Below are 15,755 nucleotides of genomic sequence, written 5' to 3' on the forward strand. Positions count from 1 at the left end.
CATTTTACTCATTTTTAATTCACTTTATCTCGAAGAAAAAGTAGTATTCATTTTTTTACAATAAGAAATTCATTCTTCCAATGAAAAAACTAAAAATTTTCTATTATCATCAAATTATTTGTTTATTTTAACATTCATATGAACGCAACAGTGCGTTTCTCAACATTCATACTGGCATGCAAACCATAGTATTTTAGTTCGATTACGCTTATATCACGAACGATCATCTTGCAAAGTTTCGACAAAAGTGTTGTTTCGTGAAAAAAATTTAGTCGAGCTTTATCGGGCACCTACGCCATGGTAAAAAATTTGACGAATAATTGTTCATTATTTTTAAAACAGAAGATTTAATACTATTTTATGCAATTAATTTGGGTTAACATGTACGATTGATGACATTTATTGGGCAAAATTATATTATAAAGTTTGTCGAAAGTTACAATAATTAATCACCACGACGTCATTTGAAAAATTAACTTTTACATTCTTCATTCATCGCTTGTGCTCGAATCATCGAAAATAATGATTGATTTATGAAATTCGCACGTTGAAGCGCGAAAATTCAAGAAACCGAGGTTGGGCATGGAATTTAAAAATCACAAATTAATTCATTCGTACAACGCGAAGATGGTACAGTCGATACTCGCACCGCAGTTATTTTAAAATTTTTAAATCGCAGCAAAGTATCATTGACCGGAGAAAGTAAGTTGAATACATAAACGGCTGGTATCACATCCGGAGAAGTCAAAGCAGTTTTTTATGGATTTTTCAGCCTCTGCATACAATCTTTCTTTTCTTTTCTTTTTTCCGTCTTTTTTTGTTGTTGCTGTCTTCTTGTAATTTTACTCCCGACTTTCACTTAATCGCTGGTAATGCGCGGCTCTCTTACAAAGCTCGACATTAGTTACATAAATATTGACGTTTGTTTAGAATATTTGTTTTCTTCGGGCCTCGCGAGCCATACATTATCCTCGCACAGTGTATAATACGGCGAATATGATATAGAACGTCGTATCTCAGCCGAGGAAAAGTATTTAAGTACTTTCGCAAAACGCAGCATTTAAATATGCGCCGCAGTAAAAAAAATGACCATCGCCCCGCAGCTGAATCTCGATTACATCATATTATCGTAAGATGCACGCGGATTGAAAACTGTCGCTGCAACACACGCGTGCATCTGCTCGTTTGCGCAACTCCTGCGTGTAATTAAATTTTTGCACTCTGCATCGACATGTTTGTACGTGCATATTAAAGTTATTCCAATAATCGCTGCGTGAATTATTGGCGAGGAGGTTTTTTACGATATGTAGGATCGATGATTCGACACCATATCGTATAAGCTGCAAACTCACGCGAGATATTTTACCGATCACTTCGTCCTAAAACGAATTTCAACTCGGATGCACAATCAAAGTTACATGTAACGAATTCGATAACATTTTCACACGCGCTCGCAATCGATTTTATGCTTTCCACGCGCTCATTATACGTTCACCTGGAAGGCAGAAGCCCGCGAAAAATCGTAATTTAACATTTATTGCAGCTGCTGTTCGTGTCTGTGTACGTGTGCGCCTAGCTCACATAGACGCGGTAAATTAATAAAACATGCGCGCACACCCGAAGCGATGTTTCAAGATCACTTAGCGTAAATTTCTTGGCTCTCGCTAGCCTCACTTTATCAATATACATCGTAATCATTATAAACGTATATTATAAAGGTTTACATGTATGCGCCAATGCTGTATATTATGTAGCTGCGTCTCACGCATTGCACGCGTACCGAAGCTTCGATGATTCGAATTGAATCCTAATTGCAATCGATTAATTCATTTACGGCGACGTTAAACAAAATATGTATTATATGTGTGCGTGTGTGCGGAGCTCGAACACGAGTATATAGGCGCCGATACATTTATACTCGATCGCGAGCGCGCGAGGGTACCATATACCTTTCACCAACTATTTACGACGATTTAGCATTACTGCACACATGCGCAGCACACATGAACGCTTATAAATACAAAGAAACACCTGTCGCAATTGCATATATAGGGAAGCAAAAACAAGTGGAATATCGGTTTTTTCGCGAGAAATAGGAGCGCGCCGCGTCACGCGTATTACATACATCATATCATACGCAGATTCCGCGGCTCTTCGCCGAATCTTTCACTTATCCTTTCGCGCTCGCGATCGAGCGGGTTAACGTCCGTAATGATCGCTCGCACAGAAACGGACATTTTTTCCGGAGGCCGTTTAATTACTTTTTCTCGCCTATTTAAGTATTAACTATGCGCGGGCTTTCCGAGCACTGGTTAACGCGCACCACAGTCGGCGTAATATTAGCCGCGCGCATTGGAAATCGAAAGTTCGCAGGCAGGACATATGTGTATACGCGTGTGTGTATAAATTTTATTCGATCGCTTTTGGATGTCATTATGTCGTAATGTATCTCTCTCTCTCTCTGCGTGCATGTATATATACGACTTTCCTTCGCGAGAAAAACGTGACTGGCGAATAGTACATATAGAGCTCAGCTCCGCACGAGGAGGATAATAGGTGCAATGCACTTGCGTCGGGTCCTCGCATGCGTATATGTATACGATATAATACAACGTATATATTCATACATTCGTGAGTGCATGTGTGTGTGTGTGTGTGTGCGCGCGCGCAAGAAGCAGCTAATTCGAGAGTAAAAGCCTGTGCAGCGGCATAAGCGGCATAAATCATTCCTCGCTCTATATTTACACGAATTTTTTTTTTCGTTGCGCTATAGTGCGCGAGGCATGTGTATGAATTATACGGGGATTGGTATCCCGATGAAAACAAAATTTTTCCGCGTACACGTGTGTGTGTGTGTGTGTGTGTGTGTGTGTGTGTGTGTGTGTGTGTGTCTGTGTATGCGTGCAGATACGCGGGTTGTCTAATTTTTCATTAACATTGCCCAATTCGGAAAATATAGGATATTCATTATATGAGTTGCGTCAGTATGGAAGACGTAAAGATCGATGCGTTTCTCGTGCAGCGAGCAGCGCATCGCAATCCATCCGACGATTGAGAATTATGTTATTAGTTGGCTTTTTTATACTATGGAGGCGAAGTGAACGTGTATGAAGATAGATAAGATGCTTTGAAAATACTGCGCGGGTAAGAACATTTTACGTTCCTCGAATTCTTTGGCGAAGTCGATACTTTGCTCAATAAAGTCCCTCGATTTTCAACTGGAATAATTCAAAAGCTCGATGCCCGTCGCGCAGGATCCATATGCGGGTATTTTGCATTCATCTCCTCTTCCTTTTTCCGCGTACAATAATTAAATATATAAATGCGCGCTTAACGGCGCGCGACTTTTCACTCGGAAAATCCGCCGTGCAGTTTCGATACGTATAATATAAATTCCGAGGTGAATTTTTGCTCCTCGCGCGTCCTTCTCGATACGCGCTCGATATAGCTCTTACCTATACTCGTGGAAGCAGCCCGGCGCAGTCCATGTATAGCAAGGCTTAATACGATCGGATGCTGGTCTAAGTCGTAATCGTTGACTTTAATTGATTCGATCGTTATACCCATATATACCATGCATTAGTTCGCTCGTTCGTTCGCGTATCCATCGGATGTGTTTGCGCTACGCGTATGACGAGGAGTTGATGTAACGATCGCTCGTCGAACCTGCTCTCGCGCATATATACACAAAACGTCGATTGAATTTGATTGCAACATTTTTCATTCGATCGCTCGACGTAGAAAATCGGCAATCCGACGCGCGCGCGCGTGCTATATACCCGCAAATGTAACGATCTCGTCGATTTATGGCTTTAATTATAAACCGCATCGAGGCAATTTTTTTTCTCTTCATTTCCCCCGCTGCGTCTCAAAGCTTCGACCGGGGTGAATCGCGTTTTTGAGAGTTCGGCTCGCATATGTCTCAATATAGGTTTTTCGCGAGAATATAATTTTGTTTGATGGTGTTTTCTAAAAGCTAGGCGGCAATCGTTTTCTAATTTGCGATCGAGAATGAGTTTGAATAAATTAAAACGTAGAAAATGAGTCGAATAAATTAATCGAGGGCACGACACACTGCAATTGTCATTGAATGAATTTATCAAAAGGAAATCCTATTTCCCTTTGCAGCAGCTACTGCGGGCACTATATACGTATATTGGCCTTTAAACTGCAGCTCGTGCGTTGCGATAATTATTATCATAATCGCACCTAAGTGTGTGTGTATGTGTGTGTGCGTGCCTGCTCTTATGTGTATATGCCTCGGTGGTAATGGGCATACATAACTGTTTCGTCGGTGCTCTCGTCGAGATATATGCGCGCGATATTATTGTGCGTGGCGCTCGCGCGCGCACACACACACGCGTATGCACTGCTACAGCACAAGTCGTCGTGAGCAATGCGAGGCGCTACATTACTCGAGTGAGCACCGACGAATGCAATGTCAAGGATATCTCTTTATGTATATTTCTCACCGTGCCGCTCGCGCTAACAACGTCTCGCAACGCACTGCGCTCAAAAAAATCTCGACTTTTTAACCCAGAGAGCCTCGCGCCGAATTCCCTCGCGCGTAATCTTGTGTTTCGTTATCGCTCTTATGCGCGATACACGTAATGAGAGTGATTTATTGCATTCGGACGAAAAAATACGAAAGAAAACAACGACAACGGGTAAATATAAATGATGAAAATAAGAGCAGTCGTGCGATGTGCACACGTGAGATTAGTTTCCGCTTCTCTCTCTGTACTTGTATGTGTGTGTGTGTGTTTGTGTACTAGAGCTGTATATGGGCACATAATTGAACTCGTTATAGTGTTTGTTGCGCGCGCGAGCGCGAAAAATTAGCGCAATCTCGTGCGATGCGCGTACCTCGATCTTTCTCCCTTTCTTTGCTACGTTTAGTTACTTCGCTTCAAGTTCACGTGTGCGTTACAGTATTGTAGTATACCCGCATTCGAGAGCGTCTACATGTTCTAACGTGTATGTAATATAATATGTAATAAATAAAAAGTAAAGAAGTTTGTGGTCAAAATTTTTTTTATTACAATTTTCAGAAATAAATTCAAAAATCGAAAAATTTAGCCAAATTACTTCACGGTGCTTGGTTCAAAATCTCGTTTTCGAGTCTATCATAAAGCTTCCTCTATGAAGGTGCAAAAAAACAGCTGCAGCATAGATTAATGTACGTGCGTTATCTATTCGACATCGTATTACCCGAGTTTTGTTTTCAGCCTGACTGTAGGATATAACACGTACGAGATCGATGCAGCGATTCATTTAACTTTTGCAAATCGGTATACCGATTATTCTAAGAAAATCTTATATATCTTAAATATTAGATTGAATTCAAGGCCTCGTTTTCAAGTTCTCAATACGGTTCCCTGTAGGAATTAGGCTATCGAATTCCCCTTGCACAGTGCAGGATCGTATCGTGTAGAGCATAATGAAGAACAAACATAAAATTACCTATCCCTAATGACGATTATATCAGTTTGAAAAGAAACAACGACTGTACATCGAAAAAATCGAGACTTTCTCTAGGATATAAATCTTGGATCGAGTATTAATTTTCCTCGCGGCATCGGACGTTCGATTGGTTTTCGCGCAAATATATTTCGTCTATCCTCGAACTCAATTTGTTTTTGTTTATTATTATCGGCGCTTGGAATATAACAATTTCAAAACTCGTGTACAATATTTTTATAAGCGCGCGCAAACCTATGAGCTGTATGCGTGCATGTGCATGTGCGCACCATAGTATGTACGTAAGGAAACATTATTATTACACACTCGTAGAGTGTACTTGTCTGAAGTAATCTCGATGATCTCCGACGAATTTTCCACTCGAAGGTTTATTATATTATAATACACGCGTATACAACGCATATACAGCGCGAGAGAACAGTAGTAAGCGCGCGCCTACATGCATGCATCGATTATCCCCATCGAGCACCGACGTGTGTGTTTTGGAAGATTTATTGTACAATCGAATACTTTCAGTTTACAATTAACTCGAATGCGCTCGAGTCAAAGATTCGTATAGCTTTTTGAAAGTTCAGCTTCGTTATGGACAATTTTCCTATGCTAAATTGCGACCTTCGAGGCAAACGTTTATCAACTTGTTTCTTGTTTTTTTCTCTGTCTCATTTACATTCAGCTGTCCCATAAGGAAGCTCGGAGAATACGAGCCGCACACGCTCGCTCGTGGAAGTATATATACAAACGATCGTGCGTGAGATCGGTATCGTAATTTCATACTTAAGGTTCGCAATTCGTATGGACGCGCGTGCGTGCCCGAATAGAAGTTGCAATAATTGTCGTATCGTGTGAGCTGAGCGCGACAGAAACGTAATCCAAACGCAAAGAGTTGACGTAATCTCGCGACAACGAGAGCTATAAGATTCAACTGCTGCAGCTCCTTGCGAGAGAGAACGAGAGACGTTATCCCTGTCGCATGGTCAAATTTCACAATAATTTCCAAGGTCTCTTATCTCTCTCTCTCTATTATACAAAAATGAGCGCGTTAATTTGGCGCTTCGTGCCACGCGCGGGGGACACTCACCGTCATTATTTTATAAATCGCGCGAAATATACAGGTATACGTGTACGATGGCTCGTGTGCATCAGGCGCACAATTAAAGGTGTAAACGACCTCTCGCCGAAACAACTCGCGACGACTCTTTTATCTGCGACTTGGCACGGTTTTAACTCGTACGCGTATATAATACGCTCGTTTCGTAAGTATATAATATATTTAATGTACTTAGAAGTATTACAGTCGTGATGCGACGCGCGCCGAAATTGGGTCGCCATTATACATTATCATGCACACCTAGCGCTATATAGCTGCCATACACATAATGGAGCTCGCACGAAATCCTATATACGCATTGTGCAAAAAGGAGGAAAAAAATAATGATACGGGTGTGTATGCATTCGAGGCGCACAAGTTCAAAATAGTTATTAATTTTTGCGCGACGCGCGCGGAATCGAGAACTCTCTGCGCGGACCACTCGCGAGTATTATATATCGTGCACTCGCGCACCTACGCGAAAGCGCTAGACGCGCGCATTATTGTCGCGCACATAAGACGCGTGCGTGTGTGTCGCTGGCGTAATAATACTCGCTCGCGCGCGCAGTATAACGCGCGTCCTTTAATCAAGATCTTAGCGGTAAAACGTTATATATATATTTTCAGCATACGAGCCCGTTTGAGGCTGATTTCGCGCTGAGCGTGCTCAGTGAGTAAGGCATTCGTATACAGTCGAGGAGAGCAGCGCGCTATGTGGCGACAATTCACACTTCTCCTCGTACTGAAATCAATTGAATACAGGTCGAGGAGCCCTGATTACAGTCGAGGAGCCCTGATTACAGTCGAGGAGAAGTGTGAATTGTCGCCACGTAGCGCGCTGCTCTCCTCGACTGTATGCGATCCCGCAGACTCGAGCCGAGACGACTCGCTCAGCTCGCGTGCGTGTAGCCTGTGCTGTCTGCTACATGTCAAAGTGGCAGGCCAACTCGCGCTGCCTTTAACCTCTCTTTCTTGAATACAAACATATCTACACGAGATAGAAATGTCATTTTTAATTCATGTTTGTGTTCGCACTAAACACGATGACTGTAAAAATGAAGCAGTAGAAACTGAATAATGGAAAGAAATGCAGCGTGACCGATGTTATACCGACTCTACTCATCAAGACACTAGGAAAATCAGTGTAATGAGATTCAAGTTGGCACAACCAGTGCTTTATGCAACCTCTCGTTTTTCAGAAAAAACATATCCACACAAGTTGCATGTACAGTATTTTACACGAGACATACGCATATACAGTATGTAGACGAGAGCCGAAAACTAGCGGCCAAGTTACAGTTTTTAGTTTAGAGTGCTATAAAGAAATTAAATGGAACATAACAATTATGCATGATATAGTTCTCAAAACGAGCTCTTATGCAGAAAAATTGTTAACACATCAATGGCTGTTAGCGGTGTGGATACGTCTCAGCGTGTTTGCAGCGTTGCGGACGCTGTAGTGCCTCGGCTGCTTCGCTTCGCTACGCAGCAGAGTTGTGAAAAATCCATGGAGGGAGATGGCGCAGCTGTCGAAAAATAAGAAACTAGTCGTATTGCCATCTCATGAGATGATGCGTACGAGTTTTGAACCTTGTCATCGGTTGAACACAAAATAAGCCACAATGAGAATTATAAGTTTTTAAATAATTTTATAATTAAAGGAGATTATTAATAATATTATATTTACAAAATGAATAAAGAATGTCTAATAAATACAATTGACTTTGAATAATTCATTTACCCTATGATGATAATTAATTATTAATGAAGTATATGATTTGATGCCGAAAGTAATTATTAAAACACACAACTAAATAAGTTATCTTTACATAAAAATGTAATATATTTTGCACGTATCGGAACTCCCGCGTTTTTATTGCGAGCTCGAGTTGTTTTGTAAAGTTCTTGGAAATGATCGTCGACAAGTCTTGAGCAGAAACAATGCAGCAGATCATATTTGCAAGTTTCATCCTGGTGAAAACACATCTGTTCAAGATCAATCTCGTCTTTGATAATCGTTGGATATTATTCTATTTGGATTTTTGAAACGTGTATACGATTGTTTACATTGTACCTGATGAAGATGAAGGTTAATAAAAAAGGTAAATTGAACTGTCTTTCAACATATTTGATACAGTTCGGATATTAAGTTTTTGTACCACAATTCACAAGGATGCCTGAGCTGTTTACGAATAGAATATCTTTCGTTCTTTAACAATTGTTTGATTATTGATTAATGTCGTACGATTATTAATAGATATTCACTTAAGGTTTTAGTAAGAATGTAAATAATTTTTGCACAAGTCATTCTGCAGTGAATTGTGTAAAAACTTTTCGCGATGTTTTGGCACTTACATGTAGTAACTGAATAGATAGACTTTTCGAGCAGAAGTTTAAGTGGCAATAAATGTAATTTTTAAAATGATTGACCAGAGATCAATGTTTTTCGTGTAACGTATACGTAAATAAACTAATCACTAAACATTGAAAATACGTATTATCACGGTTTTTTACAACAAATAAATTTCGCGATAGCCTGACAATTTTCTCGATTTCAATGTAGGTGGACTTTTGAAAAAGAACGTGATAATGCAACTCTCCAAAGGATATCAAAATAACCAATATATTCGGTATCAAGATTCTTGGGAAACTCAAGATGAATATAAGGGATGGTTGCGAAGGTCGATTAAAAAACCAGGTTTCGCAAATTGTTCTATTTGTGACTTAGATTTGGTCCCTAAAACAACAAATTTAAAAACTCACTTAGGATCAATTGGTCACAAAACTAAATTAAATCCTTCGTTTCTCGGAGATATAGAAAAGAAAGCTGTTCGAGCCGAATTGAAATTTACTGCATATGTAGCATCACAAAATCTCCCTAAAAGAGCCATAGATACACTCATTCCAGTGGTAAAAAATGTTATTACAGATTCAGAAATCATAAAAAATGTGCACCTCGATAGATGTAGAGTAGGAGAAATAATGAATAGAATACTAGCTCCAGCTCATATAAAAAATTTGAGTGAAATTTTAAAAAATAACAAATTTTCAATTATTGTCGATGAATCGACTGATGTTTCTACAACACACTCAATGTGTATAGTCGTACGATACGTGGATAATGAACAACAAAAAATCAATGAGACTCTTTGGGATCTTGTAGAGATATACACGGCTCCAAATGAAGTTGCATCAGCAGATCGATTAAAAGAATTAATTGTAAAATCTTTTGAAAGCAAGGATGTTTCGATAAATAATATTTCTGGATTTTGTGCAGACACCTGCAATCTGATGATGGGAGAGCATAATTCTGTTTCATCTAAATTAAAGCAAGATATTTCATATATTTTAATAAATAAATGCAACTGTCACATACAGCACTTGAGCGCAAAGTATGCTTATGACTGTCTGCCAAATAACATTTTGAATTTGTTATCGTCTATTACCAATTACATTAATGGCAGCCCTAAGCGCTTGAAATATTGGACTTTTTTACAAGAAGGTTCTAAAGTTGACGCGTTGAGACCAATAAATCCCTGTTTTACGCGTTGGCTAACAGTCTGTCATTGTGTAACCTATCTTTTAAGCAGGTGGACAGCATTGACACAATTTTTCAAGGAACAATCTGACGATAAAAGAAATCCAATATCGGCCACAGAAATTCATGAATTGTTATGCCAACCGCAGACAAAAATCTATTACGAATTCTTGGAGTTTGCTTTAACAAAATTTAATATCACTAACGCATTACTGCAATCAGTGGCGCCGATTTCAACTAAAAGTCATAATAGAATGATACTTTTATTAATTGAAATTTTGCATTGCTTCATTAATAAGGATTATATTGACAGCCACATCGACGATTTAAGTAAAATTGATCCACAAAACGAAAAAGAATGGCTGCATTTGAATGCTTTAGATATTGGGAAGTTTGCACACGATTCTCTATTTACGATGGAATTAGTTAATGAAGAAGAAAGAAAAAATATTTTAAGCTCTTGTCGCAAATTTTTTGTAACAACGTGTTTAGAATTGCAAACGAGACTTAATTTAAATGAGAAATTTACGTCCAGTTTGGATGTATTTAATCAAGATAACGCATTATCCTGTGATTTTCATAAATTGCATCCGAATCTTAATGATATATTTGAAGTTTGTCCTGTGCCGATTCCGGAGATTGTGAAAAACAAAATTAACCATCAATGGAGCAATCTATTGAAGTATGAAATACCGGAAGATATACGTATCGAAGGAAACGTAGATGTTTTTTGGATAAAAATTTTAAGTTGTAAAGATGAAGAAAATAATATTTTATTCCAAGAATTAAGTAATTTTGCTCTTGATTGTTTTGTCTCCGTAGCGAATTCAAATGCGAGTGCAGAACGTGTATGGAGCAGTATGAATTTAATTAAAACAAACAAAAAAAATCGACTTAACTTTGAAAATCTTCGCGGACAGTTGCTATCATCAGAATTTATAAAAAGTCAAGGTGGGGTCTTACAGTTTGAACCTGATGACGAAATGCTGGAAGAATGTACTAAGGTAAAATCTAGATATCCAACCAGTGCCAATAAGGACAAACGTAAAGCAACACTATCGGAGCATTATGGTTTTGATGATAATTATTTGAAGACATGCAAGCTAGAAAGTATTTACTATAAAAGGCCACAAAAAACGAAGTATATTGATAAGGAATCTTTAAAAAAGAAACACAAAGGTCCAATCAAAACACTTATCGAAGGTAACTTTTTTATCAATTCTAATATTTAATACCCCATTTAATAATGTTTGGAACAATATACGCGCGCGTGAATTAGCTCCCCAAGTCGAGTCAAACTTGCAGTGAATTAGGATTGCCCACGATAAATAGCTTGGTGTTAATAAATGGTTTGTGTGCATAACATTAATATACTTATTTGATCGCGCTCGTGTCAGTCAGAAATTGAATTCTTATATGCCACTTCTTCTTTGAATTATTTATGACATCGATCTTTTTCCTTTATTCGTCCTTTTTATAAACTTTTAAATTTCTGCACCGCGTATTAGACTCATTCTGCACTCATGTATTGCATTATTTATATATGTATATCTCCCGCTTTATATGTGTAGGGTGTAAATATCGCCCTTCTTATTGTTTTTGTCGAGCTTTGTCAAGCAAAAAAATTTTCGAATGCTAGCACATTTTCCCTCTCAAACGCGCTAAGTGCTCCTTCAGCAGCAGCCGAGTTAATGGCGCTTAGTATATGTTTGATAAACTCGGAGCGCTTTTTTATACTGATCGATTATGTAAAAATTATCTTTTTCGACTGTATTGATAAAACGGCGAACAAGAGAGAGAGAGACAGAAAGAGAGAGAGAGAGAGAGAGAGAGAGAGAGCTGAATGGAGTCGAGTGAAGAACGAAAGTTTTTTAATTTTCTTCGCGAAATTTTTTAAATTTTTGTAGATCCAAAAAAATTATCTTAGTCGAGCATTCTTTCATCATCTTTCTCAAATTATTCGAGGGTTATATTGTGGCATTTTTGGGAGAATAGTCCTTTGAGCTTTTAATTTCGTGATTGTGCGCCCCGTTGATAGTATGACATGATTAGCTTTAAAAATGTAATTTGCACCATTTTGAATCGTGCACTTTTCATCGTATGATTCGATATAATTATGCCCCTGACATAAATTAGCGATATAACAAGGCGTCCTAATGTTATTTAGTCGATTTTATTTACAAATAACGTGTATCAGATTAATTCCTCTTCATAGCTCTCTATAAAGAGTTTTTTGCTCGAATTCTATAATACGAGCGCAAAATAATTGTATATTTATATAAGTTGTAGTAATCTTTCACAGTTTTTACTCCATATATTATATTCTTGCTCACGCGCTGATTGAAATTTCAATAATGTTATCGAGAACTCGCTCAGGTTTACGTCAAGAATCAAATTATTCTTGCTGTAACCTCCACGTATTTTTACCTTAAATATGCCATAATGAGCCTTTGTGATACTTAAAACTATTGGCGTTTATTCTAATATTCATTGGAACTCTCTTTAAGTACTCAGCAATTATATCGATGTCTTCGAGTGCCACGAAGTCTCATATACTGGAGTAATTAAAGTAAAAACGCGTGGAGTGAAGAGTGCAACTATGCGTGCACGACTGTTTTACGATTTCGGGTTTTAAAGCAAAAACACACCTATTATTATAACCATACAAGATAATTTTTTACAGATCTTCTCAACCTTCCTGATAAAGACGCAGAAGTTCCTTTAGAACAGGACGTAGTGCAATCAGAGGAAGATGAACTGCTGAGGAGTATGAAAGACGCAGAAGTTCCTTTAGAACTGGACGTAATGCAATTAGGGGAAGATGAACTGCTAGAAGAGGTTTCTCAAGATGTAACTGAGTTTTTCGAAAAGAATCGTGATGATTCAATGGACGTGGATCAAAATATTTTCGATGAAAATCTTTCGATTTTGAGCCAAAAAACCAACCACGGGCAAAATAATATTGAATTATCTATTAATCAAATGTGGCCGCAAATAGATGGAGCCTTTTTTAGTGGTATGAAAAAAGTAAAAATGTATGTGATGCAATATCATTTTCAAGAAATGAACCCCCCAATTGAAACTTGTTTGGCCAAATATGAGCTTTGTGAATTGGCATATTTTGATCCCTTGAAACGCCCATGGATAATGTTGCAATCACATCAGTTGCAGTCACTGAAGTCAAATAATTATGTAAACGGGTACGTAATTGATTGTTACATGACAGCTAAAATTTGTGCGAAAGAATGGGAGAACATTTCATTTCTACCGACTTCATTTACGCAATTTATCCTTGGATCCCACCGTGATGAAATAAAAAATAAAAACTTTATTGGTTATAAAATCGAACATTTTATAGAAGGAAAATTATTCATGCCATTTTGCCTTGGAATTCACTGGATGATACTAATTGCTGACGTTGAAAAGGGAGAATTGATGGAATTAGATCCTATGTATGATCAATGCAGTTTACCTATGGCAGCAACGTATTTTATAGATTATTTAAATGATTACAATAGATTAGTCCCGAATAATGAATGGAATTTAACGAAAATCCAGTGGAAAATAGTACCAGCATTTCCAAAGCCAAGGCAATTAGATACTTACAATTGTGGACTATTTGTAATGCATTACATGAATCTGGCGGCAAACGATGATTTTTCAAAAGAAGGTATCTTTCAACCCGACGAATTTCGAATAGACGTTGCTGAGTATTTAATGCAAGAGTCTGCATTAATGAATGATGAGTGTTTGGGATGCACAAAAAACGATAATAATTATAATTATCAATGTCAAAATTGTCGTCGTTGGTTGCATGAAAGATGTGCTGCCAAAGGATATTATTGCCAAGACCGTAATTTGTGCATTCATTGCAATGGTTTGGATATTGATAATTTCCAAGTAAAAGTTGGCTTTCCAAATCCACAGGGAACTAATTCTTGTTGGCTAAATGCGAGTCTACGGTTACTTGTGAAATTACCAATATTCGATATACTAACAATGAACACGGATCACGACGATAATTTATTATCGAATATTAAAGCATTGAAAAAGTGCTTAGAATTTGAAATTTTCGGTGTATATAAAATCGAAAAAACATTGACGTAAGTATATTTTTACACGAATAAAAAACTTCAATAAATTTTATTTAACTACATTATTATTTCCAGAAATTTAAAAAAATCATTGAACGTCTTGAATGACTCTTTTGTTTCCAACCAACAACAAGATGCGTATGATTTTATTATGAACTTGTTTCATTACTTTAGTACAAACTTTGAAGCTATTTCTCCAGCATTTGAGGATTTCACTTATTGCTTGGTAGAAACGTTTCAATGTTTGTTTTGTCTAAAAGAAAAAAAAATTGAAGATACAGGATTTATTCTGGATTTGCACTTCAACGAAAATATGGGCCACGATGATCAACATTTAAATAATTTAATCAGTCAATTATTTAAAAAAAAATTATCGTCCTTAGATTGTCTGACATGCCAAAGAGAAACTTTGCATACAATGGTTAGAGCTTATTTTAAAAAATCTCAGCCATATTTATTTTTTGCTGTGTGCCGATATAGTAATGTTGGACATGAATTATTTAAACGAAATAATCGAGTGAAAATGTCCGATATTATCAATTGTGATTCTTTGTTTGTGTAAGTAAATATTTTATTGTTTAAGACTAGTTTATATAATACTTTCAACTTAAGATTCTTATAATAATTTTTTCAGAGAGAACATTGGAGAAAACAATTATTCGCTCATCGGAATAATTTGTCACGAAGGGACACATGTCCATAGTGGACATTACACTGCGTACATTTATGATTCAGCAACAAAAAATTGGATTTTTTATGATGATGAATTTGTTGAAATTATCGACAATTTTCAAGAAGTTCTCGATCGTAGTTGTCATCAATCATATTTATGTCTCTACGAATTAAACAATCATTTATAAAAATAAAGATTCTTTAATTATTTTGAAAATGCAATAATATTATTAATAATCTCCTTATATTATAAAATTATTTAATAACTTATAATTCTCATTGTGGCTCATTTCGTGTTTAACCGATGACAAAATTCAAAACTCGTACGCATCATCTGAAGAGTTGGCAATACGACTGGTTTCTTTTTTTTCGACAGCTGCGCCATCTCCCTCCATGGATTTTTCACAACTCTGCTACGCAGCCTCGGCGACTACAGCGCCCCAACGCTGCAAACACACCTCGACTGTATCCACACCGCATACAGCCCTTGATGTGTAAATAACTAATATGTAGGCAGGACGTGTAATAAACCATCTCATAAGTAAGCCATAAGACTTCCCTTTTAACTCGCAGGCAGGTACTTTACCTGCGCGCGCGCGCGGCACAACATAGCTATGTATTTGACAGGCGGACTCGGAACCGGCACGGATTCCCTTATAAGCTGCCTGTATATATGTACTATATATGCATGCTGGCCAAGCACGCCGGTTTATCGGTAAGGATTCTCTCTCGCTCCTCGCTCCTTCGAGTTCCTACCGATATTGACTTTCCCACGCGGCACGCGGCTCGCATGCATGTGCGTAAGCATATATTATATAGCTATATACGGTGAATCCTTTCACGCGGCGCGGCAAGTGCAAATTCTCGTTAATATACAAGCTCG

Source organism: Trichogramma pretiosum, unplaced genomic scaffold (assembly GCF_000599845.2).
Source record: "Trichogramma pretiosum strain Unisexual culture from Peru unplaced genomic scaffold, Tpre_2.0 scaffold30, whole genome shotgun sequence".
Taxonomy (NCBI): Eukaryota; Metazoa; Arthropoda; class Insecta; order Hymenoptera; family Trichogrammatidae; genus Trichogramma; species Trichogramma pretiosum.